The 16,623-nt window shown below is 42.4% G+C and overlaps 1 protein-coding gene across 1 annotated transcript in view; it reads left to right on the top strand.

Moving 5' to 3' along the window:
- Nucleotides 1-11,099: 11,099 nt before the first annotated feature.
- ROR1 (receptor tyrosine kinase like orphan receptor 1) overlaps nucleotides 11,100-16,623 on the top strand; it is a 165,999-nt gene continuing 160,475 nt past the window's right edge. The window contains exon 1 of the mRNA XM_064493507.1: nucleotides 11,100-11,161. The gene's annotated coding sequence lies outside the window, so the exon portion shown is untranslated. The remainder of the gene's footprint in view (nucleotides 11,162-16,623) is intronic.

Raw genomic sequence — 16,623 nt, 5'->3', positions numbered from 1 at the left:
ATTACTTTTCTTTCTGATAAGAGAATGAAGAAGAGATATATTCCACAAGGGAATGACCACATCACCAACTTTGAATAGCAGTTGCTCTAAGTTGAGTCTGTGTTTATAGATGCATGAATATCATTCCTTTCAGATCATTGTTTGAAAGAGATCCTGTATTTTTGCATCTCTTCAATCTGATCAAATGAGCTGCCAATATGTGACCCTGTCAGATGAGGGTGGCTCACTCTGGTGGGCGGTTCTCCATCATGTGTCATAGCGAGGAAAGGAAGCTCCTCCCCAACGTGTCTCTTGCCTTGAGTTTCTTAAACTTATTTCTGAATGCACAAGAATATTTCAAACTTGGTCAATTTATTTAGTCGAAAGACTGTGAGTTTTGGAATCAGAAAGACTGGATTCAAATCCTGGCTTTTTCGCTCTGTGTCTTTAGACTAGTTCCTAATCTCATTGAGCCTTAAGTGTTCTCATCTGTAAATGGGTATCAGTTACCCACAAATAATGCAGCTAACAAACCACCCCAAAATTTAGTGACAAGAAACAACGGGCATTTATTTATCTGATGAGTCAGTGTGTTGGCTGGGTGGGCCTTTGGCCTGGACTGGACCAAGCTGGTCTCAGCACATTTTGTTAGCCAAAGCAAGTCACGAAGGACTTGCCCAGGTTCAAGATGGGGAAGTAGACTACGTCTCTTCATGGGGAGAGATGCAAAAAGGTGTCGGTACAGGGAGGAAGGAATTGTGGCCATTTTGCTATCTACCACACTACCTTATCCAAAGAAATGTAATACCATATGGAGAGTGCAACTGTTGTATCACCTCTACATTCAGAAAACATTTGTTGAGTGCCTACTATGTGTACAATTCAACAGTTGATGCTGTGAATAACATAGAGGTAAATAAGACCTCATTTCCAGCCTCGAGAAGCATACAATCTTAGAAAGTATGCTGAAGCAATTGTAGGTCACCTTACAAAGTATAAAATGTCTTCAGAGAGGAATTGATAAAACACTAGGGGGTCTCAGAAGAGGGAGAGATTAAACTAACAGGCTCTGGGAAGGGATTCTGGTCCCAACTTCTGCTTAACGTTTCCCTCTATTGAATTTTAATTATTGATCTCCTTAGGCCATCAATAATGACATAGTACAGGAAACCCCATCCAGACGGGCAAAGCATTTTAAACTGGAGCAATTTAAGGCAAATTATTATTTGAAAATTGCCAGCCTTCTAAATCCTACATGGCCAGGCTAACATGGCTGGAACAAAACCATCTTACTATCTTGCAGGGTAATAACAATTCTCCTAAATTTACCTCTCTGATTAAAATAATTTCCACTAATCTAGGCATCCCTCAATCCCATTAACTTAAACACTTGGTTTCCAGGGACAAGCAGAAAATACAAATTATGCTTTCAATAGATTTTTTTTTTCTGAAAATAGTTTCTTTTTTAAATTTTTTATTGAACTGTAGTTGATTTACAATGTTAGTTTCATGTGTATAGCAAAGTGATTCAGTTATAGACATACATACATATATGTTTTGAGAATAGTTTTTAAAAAAATGTTTACTCCCCCCACTTGGGACCTTTGAAATGATTGAATTAACAGTGTGCTAGAGAGGATTAGGGAAAAACAAAAAAAACCAAACTTTCACCAGCGGGGGAACGGAGACCCTGAGTGCAGCCCGGCTTGGGTGAAGGAAGACCACGCTTGCGTTCTCCTGCCACTTAATGACATGCCAGGGGACTTTAGGCAAGTTCTCTGGCCGAGTCTGGGTTTCTTCAACTCCAACCAGGGTATGATTATCTCGGGCCTTGATCCTTCCCATGTGGAGTCATGAGCTAATGTCTGTTCTGTGTACGGGCTTTCTTGAAAGGAAAAGTGCTACCTAAATACAAGGTACTTGTATTCCTGTGAGGTGCTTGGAATCTTAATAGCTTTTTCAACTGCATCCAAAGTGGGCTTCTCTTTGTAAATGCTTTAAGTGGCTGAGAATCAAAGCTGAAAAGGGTTTTGTTTCTCCCTCTTCCATGCCTCGTGTAGGAGGGCTGTGCATTTCTAGAGTGCGCCCCGTTTGCTTATTTGGTGGAGAGCTCCCCAAACATAAAATTCCCAGCCTTTGAAATCCTATGTCATGTAGATACTGGTTGAGACAAAACTGCCCTGCTCTTTACAAAATGATAATTTTCCTCCTAAGAGTCTAATTGGCTAAATTGTTGGCCAATCAGTTAAGAGGACCTTCTAGTTAAATATACTTTGCTTTGAAAGATGTTCAATGGTACTGATTTTGTTCTTGGTTAATATTCATCAGGCTGTCTCAATATTGAGATTGCTGACTACTTTGGGATTTTTATGACAAAAACAAGAGTTAAGATGTAGTCTGCCAACTCCTCTCCCCTAGGTTCTTTAATTAACTGAGAAGTTTGATGTAACTTAAGCCTTTTTGTGTTGTTTGGGTGTTTTGTTTGTTTGTTTGTTTGTTTGTTTTTACAGGCATATCATTATTTGAGTTTCCCTAAACTGGTGGGTTGTAGAGAACCAGTGCTCGGCCGGTTAATAAGACCCACCTAGGGAGACTGGGTAGTTTAGGGGTAGGGGTCCAAGAATCTGTATGTGTTTACCATGCTCCCCAGCTGGGTTTAGGAATCACTGCATTAAATACCTTTGAAATTGTATCCATGGTAAGTGAAAAAGCCTTTACCAGTTAGTGACAGCTGCTACTTTGCTGGGCACTGAACTCATCCCCAAATATTCTCCTAGTTAATCCTCATCACAGTCCTGCCAGTGCATTACTATTAAGCCCATTTTATGAATGAGAAACTGAGGCTTAGAGGTATGAAGTAATTTGTCCAAGGTCACAAGCTAGTATGTGTCAGACCTAGGATTTGAACAAGTCTGACTCTAAAGTCAGCAAAACACCTTTTGTCCCTCCTCTATGCTGCTTCTCATCTAGAATGTTCCAGGAACCTTTTAGAAACCAGGTAGGACACAAAGGAAGCATGAGACATGATTCTTACCCTCAAGAAATTTACTATGTAATCAGAATGAAAGGAAGAACACTTTCTTCCTGATGGCCAAAGGACACATGGGCCATAGGATTAAGTGCAAACTGTAAAGTAGAAAATTACAGTAACTCCAGTTTTTTTTTTTTTCTTGTCTTTTCAATAGAATACTGAATATCACTGAATTAGCAGGTTTGTTTTGTTTTCCTATTGAACTGCATGTTATTTTGCTGTGATTTAAACATAGACTGAAACAGAGGCATCCTATTTGAGGTTCAACTGTGAGAAAGATTTTGTTGATGTCAGCACTATGCTATCTCAAGAAGATGAAATTTGTGCATCAAATATTCTGTTTTATTTATTCTATTTTTTTTTTTTCCATTGGCTTGGCTAAAGCAGAAGTTATTTATCTTTGCATGGAATCATGTTGAATGGACAATTATTTTCTCCCTTTCCTGAGCCGAGGGTAAAGTAGAAAAAGTAAAAGGACCTGGAAATTTAGAACCTCTTAGACAGGTTACACTAACCCTCCATTCCTAGCAGATATTTACATTGCTAAGGAGATAAAGGCACAAAAGACCTAGTCCTGGTTGAAGAATCGATTTAGGAAGTGTACAGGGCTGGAGCTAAATTGCTAAATCTGGAAGAGGCATTCCCTGCTTCTAACAGAAGACTCATTTTAGTAGCCAAGTTCTGCAGGCAGGGGCAGTTCTGTGATAATGTGGAGCGAAGACTTACCCACTGTAGAGTTCTCAGTCTTTGTTCACTTTTTGCAAGTCTTAACCAAGACTTTCATTTGTTTTGCAAGAGTCAAGAATAAACTCTCAGACTGTCATGGAATTGCAGCTAGGGAAGCATCATTCTTGGATCTCTTGTTTCTTTTGAGAGGCGAGTGACTTTGAATTGGCCAGGGGCAATTACAGTGTAATAGACTTTTATTATAAAATGGATTTTAGAATATGAAATGAAAGTGTGCATGGGCCATACAAAGGGGGAAATTAAATGGCAACCCCCTGAAGACAAAGACAGATGAGACAGCAGGATGAGTAAGAAGGAAAAATTATCGGGGGGGGGGGCACTTTTGAGGGAACAAGTGTCTTAAGGAAGAGCAGTCAAGTGGAAACCAGAAGAAAGAGTGAAGTTTGTTGATGTCATTGGCAGTTAAGGGTGTCTGCATTACCCAAAAGGAAATGCAATAAAACCTGTGTAGGGAGATAAGACCAATTTCTGAACTAAGCATTTGTCAGCTTGCCTCCTCCTTTTTTCACTGTGTCTTTTGCCAACTTGTTCTGAAGCTGGAAATAAACTAGTTATTTTATTGCAGTGAGCATCCATTGAGTCTAGTGGCACCATGGGTGAACGAGAAAGTGCTAACTTTGGGTCCATTCATTTGAACTTCTCCTTGGGAAAGATCAAGGTTTGAGCCGTTTGGAAATCTCTCTTTAGACTTTGCACTGGCCCTAAGAAGATCTTGCCTCCCCAGTAATTAGCTGAGATGTTGTTTCCTTTTTGTCTTTAAAGGAAGAAAGAACCTGGAGACCCCTGGATTTGGAAATTACTATTTGTTTCCCTTCTGGAAAAATTTGCTCCTGTATAATTGAGTATGACCATTATTGACTCATTTGCACTGCCCGTTAGTGTGCCGTAGTATTTCTAATACACAGGCCCCCCTCTCAGACTGAAACAGTCTTACCCATCCTTTGCGGTTCCCCTCCCCAAACTGGAGGTTGTACTTCCCCAGTGCTGCCTTGGAACCCTCTGTTTACCTCTTGTACCTCTTATCACAGATTTATGTTTATAGTCAAGGCTGATTTAACGTATTTTCTATTTTGTTTGCTTATTATTGCTTCTTGTATACAACTCTTTCCATGTACTGTTCTCATCCTTTTTGGCACCTGAGAATGTCCTTTTCTTTCAGTCTCAGCTATGCATCATACTTTTCTCTTGTGGTATTTACTTCAGTACTCTTGGTGTTTTTAGCCTGTTGGGGCGACGTGGGAGGAATGACTTGTGGGAAGGGGAGACCATTTCTGTCAGTTTCTATCGTTGCCCTGGGACACTGTTTATAACTGTGTTCCTGTACTCCTTTCGCACTAGACTGTAAGTTCTTGAAAAATGTTAGGGACCAGGTCACGTTTTTTTCATCCCAGTTCTCATACCTAAAAAGTGGTAATATATGTGTATGTTGAATGAATGAATGGATGAATGAGTGAGTGAATTTCTAGAGTTCCACAGAAGAGAGCTCAAGTAGAAGAATTTTTAAGTAAGATCGTTTTCGAGACTACTTTTATTAATTTTAAAGACGTGTGTCATTGTGGTGCTTTGTGTAGCATAATTCCTTTATATACAAGAGCTGTGTGTGATCCATAATATTAACTCAACAGATTTAAAGCAACAGATTAAACAACAGATTCGAAAGGGAAAAAAAGACATTTAAGTGTGATTCAAGAAGTATTTCCTTTCCTCCCTTTGTGTCCCCTGCCATCTTTCTGGGGTTTAGAATCAGGGAGCCGAGCATTGATGTGGGAGGAGTGTGGCCTCTGGTACTGGTTCTCACACTCTGTTCTGCCGAGCTTAGAGTTCACAGGGGTCTTCTGGGGCTGAAGGTGGCTTAAGCTGGAGAGAAGTGAGTACATCTTTCAGCACCACACCCCCTCCTGCCCCCTTCTCCCCCCTGCCCCCTTTTGTCACAGCTGGAGACACTGGCTCTGCTGTCAGACTGCCTGGGTTTGATCATAATTCCCAGCCCCACCCTAACAAGCTGATTAGGCAAGTGCCTTAATGTCTCTGTCTCAGGCTCTTCAGTCTCAGAGTGGAGTTAACAATGGTGCCTACCTTGGAGATTTGTTGAGATCTCTGAGAGTCAGCCTCTCTGACATTGAGGAAGCCTGGACAACTATTTATTTTATTTTATTGCAATTCCTTTTATATAAAAATATGAATAATACCACAAACTTTGATACATTTTAAATTTCCCTTCAACAAATTAATGGCTTTGCCACAGGTACAGTAATTGTGCTATTTACAAAGTCATTGTGGGTTTTGTTTTTAAAAAATATGATTTCATAGTGTGGTGTAGATGGTGTGGTTGAGTGTTTGACCAGAGTGTAAGGCTGCAGGACTGTGCCCTCTCCTTTCTTTGTGACTATACGGATGACTTACTTTAATGATTACATCAGAAATCTGAATTTGAGGTCACTGAGGATTAGGTCCTTGGAGCCACTGAGCATCATTCTCCACTCCTGGCTGTCCCACAAGAGCTGAGAGAGGCTCTACCTCCCCTCTCCTCAGTAAAAAAGCTGAGTCCCCAGAGTGGAGCGGCCTCTCATTCAGGACCCTAGATGTGCGATGATTGTGAACCCGAGGCCCGAGCAATGCCCGGGCTGATTACCCCCAGCGCTGTTGGGGAAGGTGGCCAACCTGCCCTTCTAAGGAGAGCAGACTGTTACTTTCCCGAACAGTTACCGTTGGTGAAGGTGACTTACCTGGCTCTGGGCTTCTCCTCCCCTGAGGCACTGGAGGGAGGAAGGAACTAAGGCTAAGAGCCTTGTGTCTAAAATGACACTGCAGACCAGAGGACTCGAAGCTGTCAGACCCGTCGTCTCCCCTACTTTTTCTTCCCCCAAATGGTCACAAGCAGAAACCTTCTTTGACCACAGAAGAAACTGTGCCCCTTTTGTGGGACTGACCCTGGCTGTTTGGAAATTCCCCTGCATCTCTCTGAACTCAGCCCATAAGGATGCATATCACCTGTTTGGGACACAGACAGAGGAAGATGGAGCTCAGTGAGGAGGCAGTGTGCATTTATTTTAAGGCCTGGCTCCAGCTTAGAACTGTGATTTTGGCCAAGTCACTGCTGTGGGCCTGACTTTCTTCATCTGTAAAATGAGGAAACTATACCAGATAAGAGGATTTAAAATGTTTTATTCAAAGCATCGGCACCTTTTCCACAGCACTTGACTATGTAAAACAGAGATGTAGACTTGTTCCTGTTCAAGGAGGATCTAGAGCCTGGCCCTCTCGTCCTCTGTACCCCCAAATCCTCCAGTGTCCCCCTGTAAAGATACCTCCAGAAATCCTTAGGCTTGAGTCCTGAGCTACTTGAACTTGTAAGGAATTAGAATACTGAAAATAACATCACATGACACATCTATTTTATATCTAAAGAGAAGAGGATCCACATACAGATTGCCACATTACAGCATGCACCCTTTTTTTAAAAGGTTGTAAATTTGTTAACTCTGGGGTGGGGAAAGCCCCTGAGTGGCTATTAAAGTGTGATCCACAAGAGGCCAAAAAAAAAAAAAGCCAACAACCAAAAAAACATAGCTTGATAAATAAGTCATGGGCCTCTAAGGCCCTCCCAGATATAACTTCGGAGGACTTAGTGACACTGGTCATGAAAGGCACTGGAGTAGGCACTGTTCCTTCACACTTGGCCTTTGTGACCGCTAGGCTGGCCACTGGTCTTGTGAGAATGCCGGTCTGAGCCTGTGTAACCTCAACTTAACACGGGATCAGGATACAGGATGTGTCATGGCCCGGTGCTTCTTAGAAGAGCCTCTGCATCCTATGAACATTGGGGCGCTACCAGCCAACGGCTGAGATGAACCAGTAATCCCTTTGGAGATCACAGGCTTTTATCAATGAGGAGGATTCAAGGCTTTTTTTTTTTTTTTTTTTTTTTTTTCCCCTGCAAATAACACTCCCACTGTTCAGGCTTAAATACCAAAACCTTATGGTTTGCAGAATCAGTGCCAAAGAGTCAATCATTGGTGAAACTGCAAAGATAATGGCTCCTATTGATCAAGTTGGGAGAAGAATGGCTTGCCCTCCTGCAGAGGTCAGGAAAGATAAGGGCTAGAGTTTTCTAAAACGTGCTTAATTTGCCTAAATTGGATAAAACCGCATAAAAACACTTACGTTCTTAGAGAACTGGCGACCAATTCAGGAAAACCTTGCAAAATGACAAGATTGGCTGGGATTAGTGAGGAATGTAAAATAGAGTCTTTCTAAATGCTTGGCAAATGTGTTATTTCAAACTTAGACAGTGACATAGCCATGGGAGTATGTCCATGTGAAGGATGGCTTCCATCTGCCTTGCTAGACAGAGGAGAAGACATGAAAGATCTTGAGTGTCCATTCTATGCTGAGCACTCTTTTGGGTGCAGAATCCTTTCCATTACCTGATTTAGTCCTTGCCATATTCCTGTGAGATGGCTTCTAATGCCCCCATTTTACAGATGAGAAAATAGTGGTCAAAAGATGTTAAGTAACTTGCTCATGATCACAAAATTAGTAAGTGGCAGAAATTAGTGTTTTATGTAGGTGCGAATTTCTATTAAATAGTCTGTCTCCTTTGGCACTTACAAATTTATCATTACCACAGTAATTTTACACAAAGAGGCTGCTAGTCTGCTATTAAATATCTCATCTTTTTGCCATACTGAAGAGAAAAAGAGAGGTGCTGACTCCATTAGTGGAGACCTCACAGGACCAAAACTGATGGTCTTGTCTCTCTAAAGCTGCTGCTGACCCTGGAATTGGCACTCAACTTGAGATATGTTGAATTTTTCTCCCTTAAAATTCAGCCTTCCTTTTGGGAGGTGCAGGGGGAAGCTTATTAAACCTCATTTTTGTGAGGGGCAATTACAAACATTAAACTTTTCACATTAAGTAATGAGCTTTTTTTAAAAAAAATATGGCCTTGGAAGATATTTTTCAGGGAGATTATTCATACTTAACAATATTTTATCTGTCTTTATTATCATTTTATCTGAAAAGCTGAATATGTGATTATCTAAAGGAATAGATCTTGAGGCTGAGAACAAAATTCCTCAGAGTCATCACGATCACTTAATGAGGTTGTGAATTGAAATTATCTCTGCTGTAGCCCAAGGACCGAGTGGTAATTAGTGTCCAGGGACACGTGGGGAACAAGTTCACTGTAGGCAGTTCCAAGAATCTGTTCATTTGTCATCAGTCCCAAATTATATTCAATCAGCAATTCAAATTCAGGCTAGAAAAACCAAGTGACATATAGCTAACTTTCTATAAAATTAACATGGTAAAATGAAACCTATGTTTCTGGCAATTTAGCTGTGAGCAGCAGTAAGATGAAGCTATGAAAATATTGAATGTAAATGCCTTCAAGATCTGTCTTAATCCCACCACTTCCCCACCCTTTGGTTCCTTGCCTGAGTTGCCACCATGGCTGCCATGCTTCTATTCCCAAGCTCCCCGAAGTCTGGATATTGGAGTGCCTGATGAGCCTTTTTATAAAGCGAACCACAGTAGTCCCTAATACTGCAAACAAGGGGCTTTTATTCAAGGAGCCAAAGTGGGTGGCAGCAGAATGGGGGTCAGAGTGGCGTTGCAGCTGGAATCACATGTGGAGAGCTCCAAAGTGTAGACAATTAGCACTTCCTGGTAAAATCACCTGCATGAAGTACCCATTCCTAGGACAAGCGGTTGATAGCAGGAGCACCGCCTTCTACTGTCGGTTTGTGTTAAGCGTTTTTCTTACTTGGGCAAACTTTTCTTTTTGGCTTAGCATTTTGGAATCCGATGTGCTGTAAGATCCCCACCACACTGCCCATCCGACTTCAGGTCCCCTTAAAAGAATCTGTGCTGTGGTTGGCTCATGATGTAGGAGGTGACTGGGGCCATTTGGGGTGGGGAGGTATGTGTGGTTTGTCTGCTTTCTTTCCCACCTGCTTTCTCTCCCACCTGGACAGGGGAGACGTAAGCCAAGGAAGTTTGCACAAACCAAACAACCCTTTTGTCTCTGCTGTGCGTGGCAGGTTGATTGTAGACAAACAAGCAGTGGCCTCTGCAAGGTCTCACTGGGTAAACATCCTGTCCTTGGCAAAGCTCCCCTGACGATGACATGTGGCTTCTATGGCCATGTGGCAGACGGTCCCCATCAGTAAACAAGGAAATGTAGAGAGTGTGCTTATCTAGGTGAAAAGGTGAAGCCAGAGAGAGGTAAGGTGAAAACTAGGAAGGTTTCACAGACTGGAGGGCTGGCCAGTGTGGGCTGCTGGGATGCGTGGGTGGCAGAGTCAGACAGACCTGGATTTGAATCCCAGTTCTTCCACTTACTAAAGTTTACCTGCATTCCAACTCAGATCCATTTTTAGCAGCTACCTAGAGGATTGTGTTGAAAAGGCTATAAGGCAGATCCCAGGTTTAATAGGCAAAAGGGCCATAATTGATGACTGATGTCTGAAGGAAGGGGAAGTGACAGCCTGAGTACCTTGGATCTAATGACTCAGGCTCTGGGCTCTCTGGGATCCTGCCCAGCACTAAAGTTCTGTAATACTGTGTGTGTATGTGTGTGTGTGTGTCTGCGTGTAGACATGGCCTAAGGGGAGAGTCGTGCAATCCTACTAGAATGTGCTAATAAGGTGGTGTCACGGCTTAAATCTTCAAAAACAAAAACATCATTTGTATAGTACAGTATCTTATTGAAGAGTTTTTAAATTTTCCGAGTGCCTCATGTCCTTTAGATGATTGATTTCCATGTTTGCTTTATGGTGGTTTTGAAATTATCTTTTAATTTTATTACCACAAACGACTCTCCATATTCAAATACTGCACTTTCGTTTGTCTTGTCTTAAAGTTTCAATATAGAGAATTCGATTTCTGTTAATAGAAATGCTGTTGTTTCACAAGCACAAATGAAACCAGCAGCAGGAGCAACAACCTCTGGTTTCATGGGCAGACGTTTGACTATTATTTATCTAAGACTGGTCTAACAAAAAAAGGAAGAGCTTGTGTTGGATGATGTTTGGTCATTTCTGTTGGTTGGGTTTTTGGTCAATGAAATACTTAATTTTCAAGCCTGTGTTTAAAGGAAAAAAACCTTCGAATCTGGCCTACAGTGTGTTCCTCTGGACAGCCTCTGTGAGGCTGGCGCCTCTGCCTGGTGAGCGAAGCGGCCACTCCAGTTTAATAAGCCCTGGGACCGTGTGGTCTCACTCAGAAGGCAAAGCCTTTGGAAATCTCCTGTAATGCTTCTAACAGCCCATATGTTACTCTGTCTAATATTGCCCTTGTCTTTTTCCCCTCCCTTCTTTTTCTTTTCAGAAACAGAGTTGTCAGTCACTGCTGAGTTAGTGCCTACCTCATCCTGGAACATTTCAAGTGAGCTGGACAAAGGTACACAGTGGGGACCCACAGGGGAGGAGGCCAAGGAGGGGTGGCGTGAAATTCCATTTTTAATCCTGGCGTGGCTGTCTTTGAAATCAACTGCTTTTTAGATCACTGGAAGGAGGTGGGGGCCAAAATAAATTCCCTGCTTACTTTGTGATCATTTAACATTTAATTGCTTGGAATTCTATTATTTTCTGAGAAGTCTTTTTCCCCCCTCTCTCTTTCCTTTCCCTCCTTCCTCTAAAACGTTCCACCTGGGAAAAGTGCTTCAAGATGTGAAAAAGGGTAGTTTCTGACCTTCCTGACACTGCATCTAGTGGATCTTATTTAGAGGATTTGATTCCGCCTGAGCCAGGGTTGATCATGAGCTGTTTGCTGGGTGACCTTTTACAGTCAGTATTTGATGTGCTTGCAGGGTTCAGGGCAGAGTATTTGGAATGTTTGTAATTGCCTGTGCATACAGATGGCAGCTTCCTGTGTGCACGTGGAGAACAGGTTCCCGCTATGAGGTTGTCGTAGTATTAATTAAGTCCCGCCGGATGCTGAGCACTGGCTACTCTCTAGAGATCCCCATCCTGGAATGATACATCAGGACACATTCAAAACCCCTGCAACTGGCTCAGCTTACCCTGTCAGCCTTTTTTCTCTTTAGTCCCCTTTATGCCCTTTTAGGCATCTCCAGCCAAATTTCCATTTCATCTTATACTTCCTGTGCTTTTCTGCTTCTCTGCTTTTGTCTAAGCTGTTCTTTCTATCTGAATTGCCCTTCCTTCCCTGCCAGTGTCCATTCTCTCCCCTATCTAGGGCAATAAATGACTTCTCCTTTAAATCTAAGCATACAGCCTGAATTAGCCATGGTCTCATCTAGTCCCTCGGCAGGAAGGGGCCTTTCTGTATCTGAAACTCCCATAGTCTTTTTCTCTGGTTTTCTCTTAGCATTTTCTATGTTATAGCATGGTGACTTACATACCTGTGTATCTCGCCCCTGAAACTGGAAGTTCCTTGTAGGTAGGATGTCTGTTTTCTTTCTTTTTTTTTTTTTTTTCTTTTCCTATCTCTGTCAAAAAATCTGGTACAGGCTCTTGTTCATAGGAAATCCTCAATAAATATGTATGGAATGATGAGTCACGCTGTACCTAGAGCCACATGGATGGATGGGTCTCATCCATATATGTGTGTGCAAATACCCACGTTCAACAATCTTACTGAGTTTCTGCTTTCGTTCAGGCATGAGTCTAGGTTCTGGGATTATAGTGATAAAAGGAGCTCAGAAGTCATTGTCAAAAACTGCCTTTTATGATCAGCCCTCTTTTGTCCACTCATGTATTCACTGGAGGTGGATTTCCTCTTTGAGGAAAGACAACATTATAAAACAGCAATCTGCCAATTTACTTTGCTGGTTATGCTTTTGAGGCATTTTAGGGTGTCAGGATGCTGTGAGATATCTTTTCACCTTAAATCAAAAGACATTTGGGATCACTTTTTTATTGTCCAATTTGATCTGGACATTCTTTTCCTAGTTAAGGATTAAAACAGGGACTCTATGTTATTCCTCTCCATCTCCAGCTCCAAGCACAGTGCTTAGGAGGCAGTAGACTTTCAACAAATATTCCTGGATATTTTTAGTGGAAAAGAAGAAAAAAGCACAGTAAATGTTAACTCAGTGTCTACTCTGTGCCAAACACTGTGCCAGGGGCTTTCAAGTGTGTGAACTTAATTGGCAAGCTCCTTATGGCACTCACAGAAAAAAATTCCATCATTGTACACTATGTGCTGCTTGCTGATCAGGTTCCAGTTTTGGCTATAGAAGGACATCAGTATGCGCTAAAAAGGCAACAGATCCCCCAGTCAAGAACCAAGCCTGCCAGACTTTGAATTTCTAGCAGACCAGCACTATAGTTAGTAGCTGTTGCCCTTCAAGAAAGAAGTAGTGTCAATAGTCATGAACCTACTGGCCAAAGGGTGGGACTAAGGCAGGCCCCAGACTCCTTTGATTGGTTAGCGTGGCCTTCCAGACTGCTTGGATGGCTTTCCAGCGATTCTTGGTGTCTTTTTTTTCTCTAGAGATAATCAGTGAATGGTCTTTACTTCCCATTTAGAATGAAAGAGTAAGCTGATTAATTCATTTATTCATTTCTTGATCAAATCTTTACTGCTTCCTACTCTGGTCTGGGCACATTTTCAAGAATCAAAAGGATCCAGGATCAAAAGGTGAATCAGAGCAAAGTCTCTGTCTTCCATGAACTCAGAGCCAGGAGAGAAAGACTGAAGTCTAAAGGCATAATCAAAACCTTCTGTTCACTTCGATAGATCAAGTTGTCAAGGGACATTCCTTCTAATCACAGAGAGGTGCTGGTGGAAATACACAAGGAAAAAAAAGTCCATCTCCAGGCTGGTATGCAGAAAGGAGAAATCCCCAGGTGCCCGAAATCAGTGGGAAGGAAGGAAACAAAAGGTCCTTTGAAAACATGGGAGGTATGTATGGTTTTTAGGGGCTGGAGTTTCAGAATCCCATGGGAATGAGAGCTGAGGCCATAGGAAACATGCTCCTTGCCAAGGCTGTCAATGAGGAATGCTGGGCCTGAGTATGAAGTAAGGAAACATCTGCTGGGATCTGGTGTGGAAGTCTGTCAACCACTTTGGGCCATTGGGATCACCCATAAGAAATCAAAACCCCAGCCTATGCTCTATGTGGGTATGGAGTTGAGGTTCTTCCCTCGTAGGGCACAGGCCACAAACCAAGAAGATAATGTGAAAACTTGGTCTGGAATTGATTTAACTATGAAACCCTGACAGGGCACAGCCTAAAGCCGGGTCATAAAAATGTCTCAACAGCCCAGTACATGTGGGTCTCCCACTAAAAACAAAATTAAAAAAACCAATACCACAAAACAACAAGACTCCTTCTGATGTTAAGTGCACTTTCAGTTATCATAGTGTGTCCAAGAGAGGGAAAAAAAGCCACCATTAGTGAGAGTCAGACAAAACACGTGGAGAAGTTCCCATCTTAGAAACTGAAAGCAATAGACCAATTTGAGAAAGTAGATAGGTTTAAAATGTTTTATGGTGAAAGAGGAAGTAGAAACTATAGGGCAAGAAGACGATAATATGACTCCAAAGTAGACATTTGAAAAGAACTAAGTAGAAATTCTAGGATTGAAAAATAGAGTTACAGAAATTTAAAATTCATCAAATGGGTAAAACGGTGGATGCACTGAGCTGAAGAGAGAAATGGAGAACTGGGAGATAGATTCAAAATAATATGGTGGTTAAGAGAATGGACTCTGGAGCCAAGGTGACTTAAGTTTCAATCCTGATTCTACTATTTGCATGCTGTGTGACTTCGGGCAAGCCACCCAACCTGTCTGTGCTTTGGTCTTCTCATTTGTAAGATGAAATAATAAAAGTACCTACCTCTTCTGGTTGTGAAAATTTATCTGGCTAGAAAATCTAATAAACTAATTGGAGAGTTGAGAAGTAATAACTGTTTTTGGTTAATATGGTTATTAGATTGAGCTTGGTAGTAAAAAAAAAAAATTGATATTTTGGCAAGCTTGTAAGGAAAGCATGTTTTAGGATTGGAGTGAAGATTTCAGACTCTGTTAAATTAGCCCATGTCAGCAGCTACCCACTTCAGCCTTCCCCATGCATGGTTATTCACTCACACCAACACCATACTTCTTAGTTTGGTAAACCAGGTTCTCTGTGGTCTTGCTCCTGCCATCTCCTCTCACCTCACCCTACACTCCATACTTTGTACTGCTTTAATTCAAAAATCTGCCTCTAATTCCCTAAATATATCATTCTACTTCTAGTCTCTCTACCTTTGTCCATGGAGGTTCTTTGGGTTGGATTGGTCCTTAACTTCCTTCTTCACTTGGCTGACCCTTCTTTCCTTTCACCTTGACCATCCCTCCCTTCCTGTTCCCCCGACAGTGCTCCTAATGGCCATAGTGCTGAAGAAGACAGGCAGTATTCCTGCTTTGGAGGACCTTGCATTCTAGAGGGAGAGACAGACAATTAATGAATCCTTTCATCAACCCTGTTGACCATGCCATCAGCAGTGTCTTCAAACATTTAATATGTGGGGTAACATGTCACCCCATGTCTGTCTTGATCAGAATTCTTACCACGCTGTATTGGCATCATCTAACGTGTGCCTGTCTCTTTAAATTCAGAGCTGTCTTATGTTACTGGCATGTTCCTATTGCCCAACACAGTGCCTGGTGTGTACTAGAAAACATGGTGTTAAATGGCGTGGGTTCAAATGCCATTTCATAGCTACCACATGTGAATTCCTACTGGATGTGTCACCTGCTAAGCATGTGAATATGTCATTTGAATTCACTCCATCCTGTGCAGTAGAATGATAGGCACTGAGACTCGTGAGGATTAAAGAACTTGGCTGAAGGGCATAGCTGGTGAGTGGCATTGCCAGGATTCCCACCAAGGCCTCTAAGGCCAAGTCCAGGGATCCATGTCCAACATAGCAGCTGGTTACACTGTCTCCCCACCTCTGGTGGGGCAATTTCCCTTGACATGGAGAAGCAGTAAAATAAAAATCCATCACTTGGTATTCTTTAAGGCCTTTCTCTTCACCGACCTGCTCTGTTCCACCCATCAATCCCACTCTGGCTCCCCAGCCTCACACTGATCCTGGTTTTCTGTTAAATGAGCCCAGTCAGTGGCATTAAACAGTTACCTGTTTATCCTTTCCAACAGGAAATGAAATTTAAAAGAGACAAGGCCACCCGGGAAGAGCCGCTGAAAGCTACTATTGATGGGGCACGGGGGTAATTTCTGAAACAAATGCTTCAGAACCAAGTGCCTCCTAAAATAAATGGAGCTACAGGGGCCCAGGCCTGGCTTCCCCATGGGGTTTGGGGGGGCGTGATGAGGGCCCCTTTCCCCTTCTTCCATCTTCAGTCACGTGAGGTCTCAGAGGCTCTCTACAGAAAGCTAAATGTTTCTTTTGGAGAAAGCACTGGAAATTGCACCCGTAGGTAGCAGAAGGGGAGGGAGCCTACTACTTAAAAAATACTGAGGCCTGTTTCCAAGTGCAAATAGTTCTCTGTGCTGACAGACTAGATTTGGGGGTATTTTGGTCCTGCTTTGCTTTTTTTTTTAATGGAGAGCTGGCTTCCTCTACCAGCTTGGAGCTTGACACATGCTAGGGAAGGGTACAGCATGGCTCTTATGAGCATGGACCCTAGAGTTCCTGTGACCCTGAGCTTCTTTTTGCTCACCTGAGGTGTGGAGGCCTGGGTGTCTAGCACCTAAGATTGTTTTCTGGCCAAAGAACACATCTATGGGTTGCATGTGTGTTGTGCCCTAGGACAGCTGCTTGCGTGGTCACAGTAGACAGATACGTGCTGGCCTCAGCCCCTTAGCTCACCGTCAAGGGCTATGACCAGGTTTTCTAATCCAGGAGCAGTTGCTTCCTCTTGTCACTTCTCTCTGTTACTTGA

This window comes from Camelus dromedarius, chromosome 14, assembly GCF_036321535.1.
Source record: "Camelus dromedarius isolate mCamDro1 chromosome 14, mCamDro1.pat, whole genome shotgun sequence".
NCBI classification, from domain to species: domain Eukaryota; kingdom Metazoa; phylum Chordata; class Mammalia; order Artiodactyla; family Camelidae; genus Camelus; species Camelus dromedarius.
This window is presented reverse-complemented; position numbering and strand designations above follow the sequence as displayed.